The 14,230-nt window shown below is 36.3% G+C and overlaps 1 long non-coding RNA gene across 1 annotated transcript; it reads left to right on the top strand.

The window, feature by feature from the left end:
• Window positions 1-3,503: 3,503 nt before the first annotated feature.
• On the top strand, window positions 3,504-13,027 carry LOC120323379. Its single transcript, XR_005563758.1, has 3 exons — window positions 3,504-3,772; window positions 7,090-7,148; window positions 12,743-13,027. It is a non-coding gene; the product is annotated as an uncharacterized LOC120323379 (long non-coding RNA).
• The last annotated feature ends 1,203 nt before the right edge of the window (window positions 13,028-14,230 follow it).

Raw genomic sequence — 14,230 nt, 5'->3', positions numbered from 1 at the left:
GACCTGTGACCCCACTGAGAGGGAAGTCCACAGTGAAGCAGGCTTGCCATCAGGATTTGTCATCCCATGGGGGACACACACTGTAACAGCCTGTTCCTGAAGGACTACCTCCTGTGGAACTGGACCAGTTCATGAAGAATTGCAGTCTGTGGGAAAGACCCACAACGGGAAAGATCATGGAGGACTGCCTTCTAAAGGAGGGACTCCACACAGGAGAAAGGCAAGAGCATGAAGTGTCTTACTCCTGATGAGGAAGGAGCAATAGAATCAATGACCTGATGCCAACCTTCATTGCTCATCCCACTTTGTCACTCAGGGGAAAGAAGGAGAGAAATTTGGAGCTAGATCAAGCCTGGGAAAGAGATTTTAAGATTTGCTTTTATTTCTCATTATCCTACCCTGATTTGATTGGCAATTAATTAAATTAATTCCACAAAGTAGAGTTTGTTGTTCCTATGACAGTAATTGGTAAGTGATCTCTCCCTGTCCTTATCTTGACCAACAAGCCTTTGATTGTATTGTATCTCCCCTGTCCAGTTGAGGAGTGGAGTGATAGAGCAACTTCATGGATACTTGCCATTCAGCCAAGGTCAACACATCATAAGTGGGTGTATTCTGAAAACACATTTTTAAAAAGTGTGACTATTAACAACAGTAACACCAAAGATACAACTGGATCATCACAATCAGCTTACCCAGCAGTGACAAACATCTGTTGTCAAAATCCAGACAGAACTGAAACTGTGAATTAATTAAGTAGAATAATGCAGTTATGTCACTAACACCAACTCTTCTGTGCAAGCAGGACATATTGCATTGTGGATGTGTTGCTATCTTTCATGTAATTTTTAGTTATTACATTCAAAATAATTTCTTGACAATCATGTCTGTTAACCAAAAGTGTCTTTTTTAATCTCCAATTATGTGGAGTCTATGGAAGTACTGTGCTTTTCCTCAGCTCCAGAATCACAAAGCACTCTCCTTTACAAGCATATTTTTTAAGAATTGTGACCAGAATGATATTCTCTTTTATTTCTGAATTATACTTATAATTCTCTTTCCACACCAGAGATCTATATCACTTTAACATACTGAAATGCTCTCTTAAGTTGTAATGACCTATGAATAAGGTTCATACCTACAAACCAAAGAGAAAAATATCTAATGGTATAAAACCAGAGAGATACTAAGTAAAATGTGTGTGAGGCTACCTCCACGTGCTGAATAATAAAGAAAATTAATTAGTAAATTAATTAGTAAAGACAAACCTTTCTTTCACAGTGCAAGAATCAGACAATTTTAAAACTTACATGTAACTGAAAAATTTAATACATCATACCATGCAGGTATATATTTCATTAATGAAATTTATTTGTAATTAACTAAATTTTTTAATTTGTATTTAAATCATATCTGTACCTTTAATTCATTATATCACACAAGTATACACTTAGTGATCTCACATAGCCTATCAACACAAACATTAGAAAAATCTCACACAAAACATCTTCCTAATACTGCAATACTCTTTCCTATTGCTTGTCAGTAGGAAATCAAGTTTGTACATCATGTATGCTTGATGTGTGTTTATTACAAAAGTAATTATACCTTCCTTATAAAGGATGGTAATCTCTTTCTATTTTAGTGCAACAAACCCTCATCAATGATAGCTTTTCACAGTAGTTTTTAGACACCTTTGACACCATGGCTGCTATGTCTTATTACAATGCATTGGGCATAAATACATGCTCTGCTCTTCTTGTTTTCTCTTTCAACTATTTTTAGAATAACGTGCATATGCAGGTATATAATGGATTTTGCACACAATTTACCTGTGCTAGAAAAGAGTCAGAAGTTCAAATATGACTCTATTATACTTCTCAGCGCAAAATATATCTCTCTTATCATGTAATTACCACTCTTTTTTCCATTGAATGCTACTCAAAATTTACCATGGCTAAATTGAAATTTCAGTTTCTTCTGTGTCTAAGAGCACAAAATAGAAATATGTAGAAATTCTTGGTTATATATTTATTTGAATTCTAACCACATTTTTCTGAACTGAATCTTTAGTCAGACAGCTTGTAAACAATGTCATTGCATCAACTCGATTACATGTGTTGATAACACCAAACTAATCCCAACTTACTTCAAAAAAACTGTGAAACCCTCTAGAATAATTCTACCTCTTGTCAGTTCTGTATTTTCATTGACAAGAGTATTTTCCAAAGCACATTATCATACTACCACCCAACAAATAATGCCCCACATGCATTCTGTCCATTTTGGGACCGCTACCTTACAAACAAGTGTCCCACTCTGTTTATAGAGGAACAAAGAAGGTAAAGCAAGCGTACTTTTAGCTAAGTGACACACCTTCAACTTTAGAACCAGCTTTAAGGTATCAATTTCTCACTCTATTAATCCATGTAAATAATTTTAGAAGTAGACTTGTGGACTAGGGATGCAAATAAATTGATTTGCCTGTAATCCTTGTAAATAAAAATTTCCCTATCATACTGACTAGCTGTGCAGTTAGATGTTGAAAGATTACGCTCCTAAATGAATGTATAAACCTGTTTTTTTGATTACATTTTGTAATAATTTACTACTAACTAAAAAACAACAAGAAACCATTAGAATTTATAAATACATTAACTAAGCAAAAAACAGATGGTATTATTTATTAGAGGGCTGCAGTTATCTCTTGGGTTTACAAAGATCCTGTTTTGTGAAGTTTTTCATCTTGTTCTAAGGTTTGTCCAACTTCTGGGAACTATCTTTTTATGTAAAATAAAGAAATTATAAAAGCATATAACATATGCAGGATAGACAGCATTGATATACAAAATAAGCAATTATTAAGTACCAAGGTACTTGATGTTTATAAGAACTTAATACAACAATTATTTAGGGAACTCTGCTTAGGAAAACACGCTCCACTGATAAGCTGTTGTTTTCTGAAATTTGTGAATTATTAAGCTAAGTTTTTTCCAGATGTAATTTTTTTCAGTGTTACAGAATAACTTTCATATAATAAACAGACAAACAAACACACACACCCCACTACACACACCTGTCCCAGCTCTGCATCTTTAGATGAATTAATATAGTATAAGCGTCTTCTGTTTCCAGGACTCACTGTAATGGTTTATCACCAATTCTCCAAAGGCCAAACTGGCAGCTTTAAGGGGATCTATCCACTTTCCACTAAATACAAGGATATTCCAGTTCCAAGGATATTCCAATTCCAAGGATATTCCAAGGATATTTCCAATATTTCCTCCCTTGGTGTCCTGGTTTTTATCTAGATTCATTTGGTTTGATTTAATTCCTAGTAGCTAGTACAGTGCTGTGTTTTGGATTTAGGATAAGAATAATGTTGATAACTGTGAGATACTGGATTATTATATTAATTATTGGCTCAGACCAACTCAAATATATGTGTGGGGGGGAAGGGAAAGGGACAGGTCAAATTTCATGAAGGGGGAGTAGTGCCCTGCTTCACACCCCAGCCCCTTTGGGCGCCCCTGGGCAGCCCAGGAGCAGCTGTCAGTCACTGACACACCGGGAGCACTGTCAACACCACGCCCTGGAGTCCCCAGCCCAGCCTCATCCAGGTTGGCACACTGGATGTCCCACCTAGAGGCTGGGGGGTGGCTGCAGGGGGACCGAACAGGTAAAACGAGCACCATGCGGCCTTCATGTTGTCATGACCCCCCCACCATGTGGACACACGGAAGCTGGAATTGCACAGGACTCAAGGCAGGAGGTTAATTCTCTTTTTTTATTTCTTCTCCTCATCTCCTTTCTTGATATTTGGGTAACTTAAAGCTGAATGGGTTGGGTTTTGCTAAATTGTATCAGTGTGAGATCCTGCATCTGAATCTCACTGAATTATTGATATGGGTCAGAACCAACTCACTGTGAGTGTGTGTGCACGTGTGGGGAAGGGCTGGGCCTGGACCTGCAGGCCGCTGATAAAGCCTGTGCATCAGGCCCGTGCTGAAGGCACAGGGCAGAGCTGAAGGCAAGGCCTGCTGCCCCTGAAGGGCCATGGCAGAGCTGAAGGGCCTGCAGCTGGGCTGTCAGTCAAGGCAGACTTGCCTGGCAGCCCGCCCATACCGCACCCCTGCAGCCTGTGATTGCTACAGCACAACTCAATCAGGCCTGGAAGGCACTGACCAGATATCCTGCCTGGGAGGGAAAACTGAACTCTATGAATACACGAGGCTCCATGCGGTCTTCCTCTGCTTCTCCTTCTCTCTTCTCCCTCTCTAGCTGGCACCATATGAATCACAGAATTGTGTCAGTAACTATTTTCTCACTCTCCTTTCTCTCTCTCCTTCTCTATTTCTTTACCTCTTTTAATCTGTTTTTTTTCTTTTACTCTTTTCCTTCTCTTGTGGGTAATGTAAAACACATGAACTGTGGTGTATGGATTGTTTTAGTGGGTGTTTCCTGTGGAATAGGTCTTTGTGCTGAATGTTTTAGTGAAATGTTTTTTTCTTGGTTGTATTTTACTCCTGTAAAAACCTTTTGCCAAAATATCTTATTTTTCTCACTAAATTGAAAAGAATTTCTCTTAGAGTGTGACTCTTTCTTTAAACACTAATTAGAGATTATAATGAATCAAAAGGCTTTTAAAAAGTCTTAAATAAAAATGTAACTGCTCTGGGCAGTTTATAGCTTAATCTGGAGCGCAACAATGGGTTAGCATATGCTTTGTGAAATGCTTTGGTTGGATGGTGCCATTTAAACTTTTGCTGCATTCCATTATTTTCTAAAATTTGCCAGTAAAAATATGTTATTTGACCTCCTGAGAAATGTGTGCAGCATCTTGTCCCATGCGGTCTCTCAAGGTATAAATGAACTGAAGGGCCTTTTAATAAATATAGCAGGTGGATTTTTGGAGCCTTGCATATTTTTAACATACAACTTCTTCAATGAGCTTGTAGGGTGAGCCTGGGGTCTTACATTAACACACTGATGTTTTAGTTGTAGCTAAATAGCGTTTACCCTAAGACAAGGACTTTCCACGTACTCACACCACCACCCCCACTGAGGAGGCTAGGGGAGCACTAGAAGCTGGGAGGAGACATGACCGAGACAGATGACACCACTGACCACAGGGATATTCTGTACCATATGGAGTCATGCTCAGCATACAAACTAGGGGAAAAGCTGGCTGGGGCTCCTGCTCAGGAATTGGCTGAGCATCAGTCAGCACGGATGGTGAGCAACTTCATTACGCATCCTTTGTTTCTGCTGTGTGATCAGTGACAGGACCTGAGGGAATGGCCTGAGGTGTTGTCAGGGGAGGTTTAGGTTAGATATTAGAAAAAAGTTCTTCACCCAGAGGGTGGTTGGGCACTCAACCAGGTTCCCCAGGTAAGTGGTTACAGCAGCAAGCCTGACAGTGCTCAAGAAGCATTTGCACAATGCTCTTGGGCACATGGTGTGACTCTTGGGGATGGTCCTGTGCAGGGCTAAGGGTTGGACTGGATTGTCCTTGTGCATCCCTTCCAACTCAGCATAGCCTATGATTCAGTGATTATTCTTATTATTATTATTATTACTGCTGCTACAACTATTATTGCTATTATTATTATCTTCCCTTCATTTTCTGTCCTATTAAACTGTCTTTATCTCAGCCAATGAATTTTACAGAACTTTCTTGCAGTTCTCTCCCCCATCCCACCGGGAGCCAGGGTGTAGTGAGCGAGCAACTGTGTGATGTTTAGCTGCCTGGCAGGTTAAACCATGACAGTTCATTAGTCCTTTCCTTCTTTGCCTAGACATCAGAATCACACAATTTGTCATTCTGAGGAGAAGGAAATATCACTGCTATGTAACTACCTGAGCAGTAAAATAATAATTATGTAGCCTTTGTTATCTTTTGGTCTCAAAACATTTTCCAAGTAAGCACAAATATATATATATATATATATACACACACACACATATATACATATGTATGAACGTATGTTTCTACCTATATACATATATAAAAAATCCACACAAAATTTTTCTTCAGAAATAGAAGAAAGTGCAGCATTTTGTCAGGAAAAAACCCCACATAACTGAAACTATGTGCTTAATTTTAATTTTGCCTTTGTCTTACCAGTGAACAGACAGTCATATTCTGATTTTCTTATGCTTAGATAATGCTACTTGACTCCCAAAGGGATTGCCAGGATTACCTTCTCTTTTGTGAGAAAAGGTTTCAGACTTTGAAGTTGAACTGAATGCTGACAAGGTGCTCAAAAGACCATATTAGTTATCAAAAGACCGTATTATTCAGCTGAGATTTTTGGTTTTTTATACATGACCAAAATGTTTGTTACAGGATATTCAGTCTGTGAGGAAGAGCTGTTGTGTACATTTACATGCAGAAATTTACCTCTTTACATTTGCCTGCATATTTGTTGTTCATATGTCATTTTTATCTCTGGTGGCAGTTACTCCCCGTTTGTTTTATACAAATTCTTTTTTTTAAGAACACTGATACTGAAAAGACCTAGAACAGCATTAAATTCATTAATGATTTTATTAAGTCAGCTAGTAATCAGGTACACATCTTTCTGCTCTATTTTTTCTAAACACATCTTCTCTGGAATTTAAATTATGACCAAAAGTGGCTGACTAGTCTGAATTTCTCAATTTATTCATGTTCAATAAAAAGCTGTTCATCAGCTTAAACTCAGCTATGAGTTCAAATCAAATTTAAACCACCTGGGAGTAAACAAAATTGCTCTTCTTCCCTAGCACGTCAGCTATAGATAAAAATAACAAGCACATTTCCAAGGAGCTCAAGATTCTAAACCTCTGTTTCTACCAACAGATTTTACTGAAATGATTTAACGATTAGAAAGAAGCACCCTGGGTGCATTTTAGATTAAATATTTTGATCTATGATTAAGGAGAACAGAAAGAAGAAATAGTGGTTAAGCCTTATTTTGAGATTATAAAATGGCTTTTATTTCACTAGTGTCAGTATCAATTACACATTCATTACACAAAAATTTTAGGTTGTGTTTTCAGTTTCTTCATCATCCCCTTTCTCTTCTATCTTCCTTCCATTTACAGAGGATGTCCAAAAGCTTTAATCGGGAAAATGACATTACTGAATTTATTGGAAAAGACAGGTATGAGGTGTGACGCCCTTGCTATAAAATACATAATTTAAAATAATGTTTAGCTAGCTACCTATCTAAGTTAAATTCTGTTTTGCCTCAGTTGTATTTGACTCTGACAGGACAGTTCTGTTTAAAACACCAGCAAAAGGACTCTGGGATTCGGACAGCCATATGTCAGGACTCTTTCTAGGAGTTCAGTTGCTTATGCATCAAGATATATCCGATAGATTGGGCTGGTCTAAACTGGACTCTTGCTGCTGGGAAATTGTTACGTGTGAAAGAGGTAGGATGTGCTCACTTAACACTTGGGAGCTGCTCTCAAGCTCAGACTATTATTTTTGGGCCTTGCCTGAGCTTTGTTGCAGGTGTGCCTGACCATGTGTTCTGTTGATCTGGACCTGCTGAATTGCTTTGAGGCTTGACAACGGATCTACTCTCTCTTTACCGAATTGATTAGCACCAGATTGCCACCAGTCCTGCTTTTGCTCTTCTTATTTGGATGTTGTAGAATTTTGCCCTTGACCTTAGAGGCATTGTCCTTCTGTCACTAGTTGCTCCTCTCTTACCTTCATTTCTGTAGAAGCCATTCTTGCTGCACATATATTGTAGATTGTTAAATTACGGTGAATGTGTTTTTAGATAAAGTATGGTTTATTATTGTTCTTGCAAGGAGTGGGTACACATGTGGTGAGAGTCATTCCATCTCACCTGTTGTAAACAACTGGCTTTGTATGTTTTGGGACAGGCAACAAGTGATAACAAAGTCTCCATCTAAGCTGCTAGCACGAAAACTGCTGCTTAACATGAATTGCAGGAGACTCTTTTATGTGATCACACTCCTCCATACCTGACCAAGGGGTAATGTAATATCCTTTTTTTTAATCTGGAAGGCTGTATCTGCCTCAGAGTTACAGGTAAAATTTTTCCTTGCGGTATAGTCATGCTCCGTTAAAAGAGTACACAGTACACTGCTTTGTACAGCAAAAGATAAACCAAGACTCATGGCAGCTGGAGCCTCTGTCTGAAACAGGGTGATGACTCAAGAAAGGAACAGGTTGTAATAGGAGGTACCACTAAGAAGATTATGTGAAAGATGATATGAAATGAAGAAGACTTCTTTTATTTCTTTTTACTTTTTATAAAATTTTCCTGCCTGAAAAGTCTTTGAACAAAGGTGACAGCTGTTATGCTAGTGAGGTAAAGCTGTATTTCTGACAGTGTTCATATTACTGCAGCTCTTAAGGATCCCAGCAAAGGCCTCAGATCAATAGTCACTAAGTAAATGCTCAGGGATACTGACTCTTATAATGGAAAAATAAAAGACAAGGAAGGGAAATAGGAACAGGAAAAATGCAGCAACCTATCACTTACCTATAAAATAAATGACAGAGTTAGGGTCAGAGTTCATGTGCGAATAAGTTTAGCTGGTCAAGAATTTAGATAAATTATTTTCTGTCATCTAGAAATGATCATGTCACTGAAAATGAAATCTTTATCTGAGGCAGAAGTTTCACAGATACTGAACCGGAAAAATTCTTTCACAATTTCATAGTACTGTTATAGTCAAACAGAGCCAACTATCCATTGTGGACATGAGACAATTAGGTCATTAATGCCTTGGTCACTTCCAGTGTAGATTCTTGCTTCTGCTCCAGCTGGGAGCAACCTGACTTTGATTTACCATATCTCAGTGGTTGTTCAAGGTCTAACACAAGCACAGATTTTTCTCAAATATCATCATGAACAATATTTATCAGAAATTACGTGGGGTGATTTAGTAAGTTAGATAGATTTTGCTAATTAAAACTGTAACACCAAATGACACAGTAACACTTACTCAAGATGGTAGTACGTGGTTTGAGTTGAGTAAATAGCAGGAGCTTTGGAATAGAATCACATCAATTTATCAAAATCAAGTAACAAGAACATGCATGGCATTAATAATGTCTGCATATCTATATATAGAGATGTATCAGTGTCATTTTAATGACTGATTGTGAAAGAATTTTTAGCATCTAATTTAACCTACATCATTTATTCTGCTTATTTACTTTAGTGTTTTTATGACAAATTTAAACAGAAACCTAAATATTTATTAAGCTCTGTAAATTATCATTCTCATGATCTTAAGAAGAGCCAATTCTTTATGCTGTTTAACTCCCCTAAGCCCAGAAATTGAGAAGAAAAGAAATTAGAAAAAAAAAATTTCACTGAAGAATAACATTTTTTTTGCAGCTATCTGCAAAGGAATAGGTAGCACATGCATGGTTATTCAGCAGTTTTATGTAATTTTGAAATTACACCTACTTACTTCTAGACCTCACATTAATGCCCATCAACAGTAAAAAAAGTCTTAGCTTTCTCCTGAATTACTGAAATTTTGGCTACATATGAATTTAATAAAGAAACATGATTTTACTAGACAGAACACACTATCAACATCAACCTTCTTCCCAGTGAAGACCAATCTGAAGAATCTCTGTACCATCAATCAACTACTTCTTGCTTTCCCCCTGCTAAGAAGGAAAAACAAAAGGCAAGAAGGTAACACAATTAGGAACACTTACAGAGAGGTCGAGTGATTCACTGGGAGGTATGATTTATTTCCTATTAGAAAGGAGTTATGGAAGCTTCACTGCAGTGACTGTTCAAGGACAGTGTTAACGGAATTCTGGTGACAATCAATCTGTTTGATCAAATGGTTACACCCATGTGACTGCTTGGTCTTGAAAATGCTTTTGCTTTCGATAAATGGTGAAAGGTATTCTGAATTTGGTAGGCAGTGTGCTTTTGGAAATTATCTTCAGTTACCTTTCCTCAGTACATCTATTATGATTAGTAGTAGAGTACTGGAGTTGCTGCAGTTAATAATTGAAATATTTATTGAGTTTTCTTCAGACTCTGGTCGTTATACATATTAGAAATCCTTTTGGTTTTCTTTATAAGTAGGTCATATGCACTAAGCATGAATTCAAAGAATTTCTTAATGACTCCCCTTTTGCCCTATCCTTCACTATTTTGTGGAAATATACTGTCAGCTCATATTTTACTTGCAGCCTGGTTTATTTTTATTTTAATACATCTATTTATAGGTGGCTTAAGAGAATCATTGGTTTTCACAGTATGTATCTAGCCTAATATTCAGCTCTATCCTCTCTTCAGCTTCAAAGAATATACCTAAAAGTCATCAAGTTTATGGTTTTGGATTTTATAAGTACACCCCACTTCAGTAAGTGAGCAGATATGTTTTCCCTCAAACCCACCATTCTGAAAATACATATATGAATTATGTCAAAACTTAATACTTAAACTTGCATTACATTACATCCCCAAAATGGGGTGCCATAAAGAAAAAATAGCCTGAAATAGAAATGTGGAGCTCAGCCATCTTAGAATAGATACATTAAAAATATGCAGTTCATTAAAAATGCATAGTAAGGAGAGCTTAAATATTTACAATAATAAATTTATCTTGCTCCAATTTTCAATGATTTATCTATGTGTTTGCTGCTTCTGTGGATGAGTATTCATAAAGAACACCACCATATTATTTTTCTCTCCAATGATAATAGAATTATGTATTGATATTTTTGTAAAATCAAGTTAATCCTTCAAGCAAAAGTTTATTTGTTTAACCCACCAAACCACATCAATGTCCTAGTTTATGAACGTAATAGAAATTAATGAGAATATTCTTGTGAAAAAAAAATAATGCTTCTACTTCTATTACCTCTTCCATTATTTAATGAAAATACGTTACTCTTGGGGAAAAGCAAGAGTGACTGTTCCCTGAAGACAGGCAATGGAATGGATATGTCTTATCCCCAGACACCCTAATCTGAATAGGTCAGCTGTCATTTTGACTTGTCTCATAGCAGGAGGGTGCCCTGCATATGATCCTCTAAGGAGTAAAAAGTGGATGTAGACAAAAGTTTTCTTCTGTTGTATGCTGCACTGGCAAGACAGATGTCCCTTTATTTCCCTTTCTCCAAAACCTCTGTCTCTGATTTATACCCATGAGGGAGCCAAAAGGATTCTGTTCCTCTTGTACACATGAAAAGAAAGAAATTTGCAAAGAATCAAGCAAACTGTGAATGCTCATTGCAGACACTGCCAGTAAGGAAAACTTCCCAGCATGATTTTTAAAGGAATGCATATTTTTAAGCAGGTGGATTGCTTCCTATTCCTAGCTGTAACATATACACTACATGGTTTCTCTACATACGGTGATAGAAAAAAAAAAAAGGAAAAAAAGCGTTCTAAAAATCAACATATTGTTAAAGAAAATTTTCTTGGGGTTATTATTATACTCAGGTGGAGAAATTTCCTTCCACTCTATCCCCAGGATATCATATTCTGGTTCCAAAAACCTTTAAATCAAAATAGGATTTTATTTCAGGGAATGTATTAGTTAGGGGAAGTTTTATCTTGCTACCTACTGTCAGTTTTAGTGTAGTTCTTTGCAAAGATGGCAGAATGGTGTATTCTACATAAATCACAGAGTCTGTTAGTAGTACTATCACATACTTTTCCATTTACTTCCCGTTGTCTTGGCAGTAGAAGTGTATTGTGGCCTACTCATACCTGATTGTATTTGCTTCTCACCTGCAGTGCATTTGATTACCATGCTTCTTTTAAGCATTTTTTGTAGATGAAAACATGAATTTTTGTCTGAATTTTGTGTAATTATAAACAGCGGCATGTAAAACCTTCATGCTGGAAAAGAAGGAGCTGAAAAATAATACAAATTACAACTGAATATCACTCCAATTAATACTTTTATACTAAGAATAAAAGTGTATACTGTCAATAAAGTAGACATGTTTCAACTTAACTTCAAAGGGTAAACTCCCTTACACTTCACCAATCTACATACATAATATATTCAACAGAATACACCCATATGACTGATGTTCATTACAAAGACAAAATACACACTGGGCTATTTTATAACACTACTCACATAGGAAAATTACTTAATTTATTACTCAGCACAGCTTCTGCTGTGATACATTTTAAATATAAGATTGCAGTGATTGTTTACTGCTGTCTCATTGGATGCTTCTCTTTTAATTGCAATAGGTTCTAGTATGGAGAGATAGTTGACGGAAAGACATGGGGATTTTTTAGTCCCTGACAGATACGTTTCCAAAAACCTTGAAGCCTTATCTGTGCTTCCATATTCATTATCCTTTCATTGACTATTCTAAACTATACTTTAGATTTTGCAGTTATGAATTCAGATAAGTAGCAGAGAAGTATATTTGTTGCACATTTTTCATCAAATACTTGACTGTGACTGTTTAAAAATAAAATGCATATCTAAACAAAGCAGAATATAATATTTTAGGTATAATGGGTTTACTACACTTAACATGGATTTATTGTTTACCATACATTTAACAATAAATTAATGCATTTATCGTCTTTTTGTGCTATGACTACTGCTATCTGTCCCAGCATTAGACCAAATAAAAAGAAGGGAGTAAAGGACGCGCTGCTTTATTTGATGCTGCCACTGAAAGAAATGCCTTTTCTGCCTAAATCGACTAACCTGCTTAGCTGTAATTTGATGCACATTTTTTTTTTTCATTTGAGGACAGCTGAATAAAACACCTGTTGATTCCTGGAACAGCAAAAGACAGTGAAGCCTACCAGAGTTACAGAACCACAGCCAGTTAAGTCAGCGCAAACAGCTTAATTCAGAGGTGAAATGAAAATAAATGTACAAATGAAAAAGAAATAAGACATCTTCTGCACAGTAATGTAAAGCATAAAAAGCACATAATTTTTAATAGAACTTTATGATGCCTTTTTCTGCTGACTACACAATCTGTTCAAAGTATCCATGAAAGTAAATTACAAACTGCTGGCTATTTTTCCAACTATTTCTTGGAAATTAAACTTTCTGTTAACTGCAGTTATATTTAATATTTTCCCATATTGGTGGAAAATAACATTCATCAAAGATTTTTCTTTGAAGAAAATAAGGAACAGTAATATTATTTTAATGATGTGTCTCCTAGTAAGTAATTGTTGGTATTGTTCTCTTCCCAGGGACTATGGTTCCAGAGTTTGTTTACACCCCTCTGAGTAGGTTGCTACTGAAAGAAGTGGTCTTGGTCTATGTTGCCTTCTGCCCTAGTTATTTGTTCCCATTTCTGCCTTAGTTTCTGTGCAGTAAGTTTATCTGACTGAAGCTTTCTTTTGTTGTTGTTGCTATTGCCAACAGCAGGGACATAGCTGGAATGTGGAGGGAAACTGGAAATACAGAGTTGTGGCTTTTACTGTTCTTTGTGGTAGATTCCAGTGCTAGAACAGCTAAAACTGGAAATTTGCATGGAATTACACTTTATTTATAGACATATTTATATACATATATATGCATATAAATTATATGAAGTATATAAATTATACATATAATATACAAATTTGTATATACTATATATAAACATATACATATACATATCTTTTTTTATGCAGATGGTAGCACACATGTATTTGTAGGAGTATACCTGTTCACCTTTGACTATTATGAATAAGATTTGAGCTCTGCCCAGTATCTACCAAATTTTATAACAAACGTAATTCAGATGTACAATCTTTTAAATTAAATATCAAAACTTAATGATGAACAGATCTAAAAGAAAAAAAATTACAATATGGCTGTATGTAACCCAAACTGATATGAAATTCCATCAAAAAACCCACAAAAGCTAAAAGTGATGAAAACTTCAAGGTTTCAAAGCTTCAGAATTGTTTGGTGAAGTAATGGTTTTTTATACATTGCCATAAAACTTAAAAACCCTGCAGTGGGAAGATCTGAGGCTGTGGACAACCAGGGATGTTGAAAACTATGAATTTGAGAGTCAATTTCTGTATAGTTAATGTGACATTAGAAAACATACTCTCAGATTTCCAGTTTTAGTTCTCATCCCTGAAAGGCTCCTCTTTTTATCTTCTGCTTGTATTTAAGTTTGGTATTACTTATTCTACTCAAGATGGAATTCTAAATAGCTGAAGATACTTCTGGAATATTCTTAACTAGAACCTTTTTTGGTTTACAGTTCCTCACCTCAGCTCATACAGAA

The sequence above is a fragment of the Pipra filicauda genome, unplaced genomic scaffold, assembly GCF_003945595.2.
Source record: "Pipra filicauda isolate LSUMZ 115617 unplaced genomic scaffold, ASM394559v2 scaffold24_size8852520_pilon, whole genome shotgun sequence".
Lineage (NCBI taxonomy): Eukaryota > Metazoa > Chordata > Aves > Passeriformes > Pipridae > Pipra > Pipra filicauda.
The sequence above is the reverse complement of the archived record's forward strand: the minus strand, read 5'-3'. Positions and strand labels throughout refer to the sequence as shown.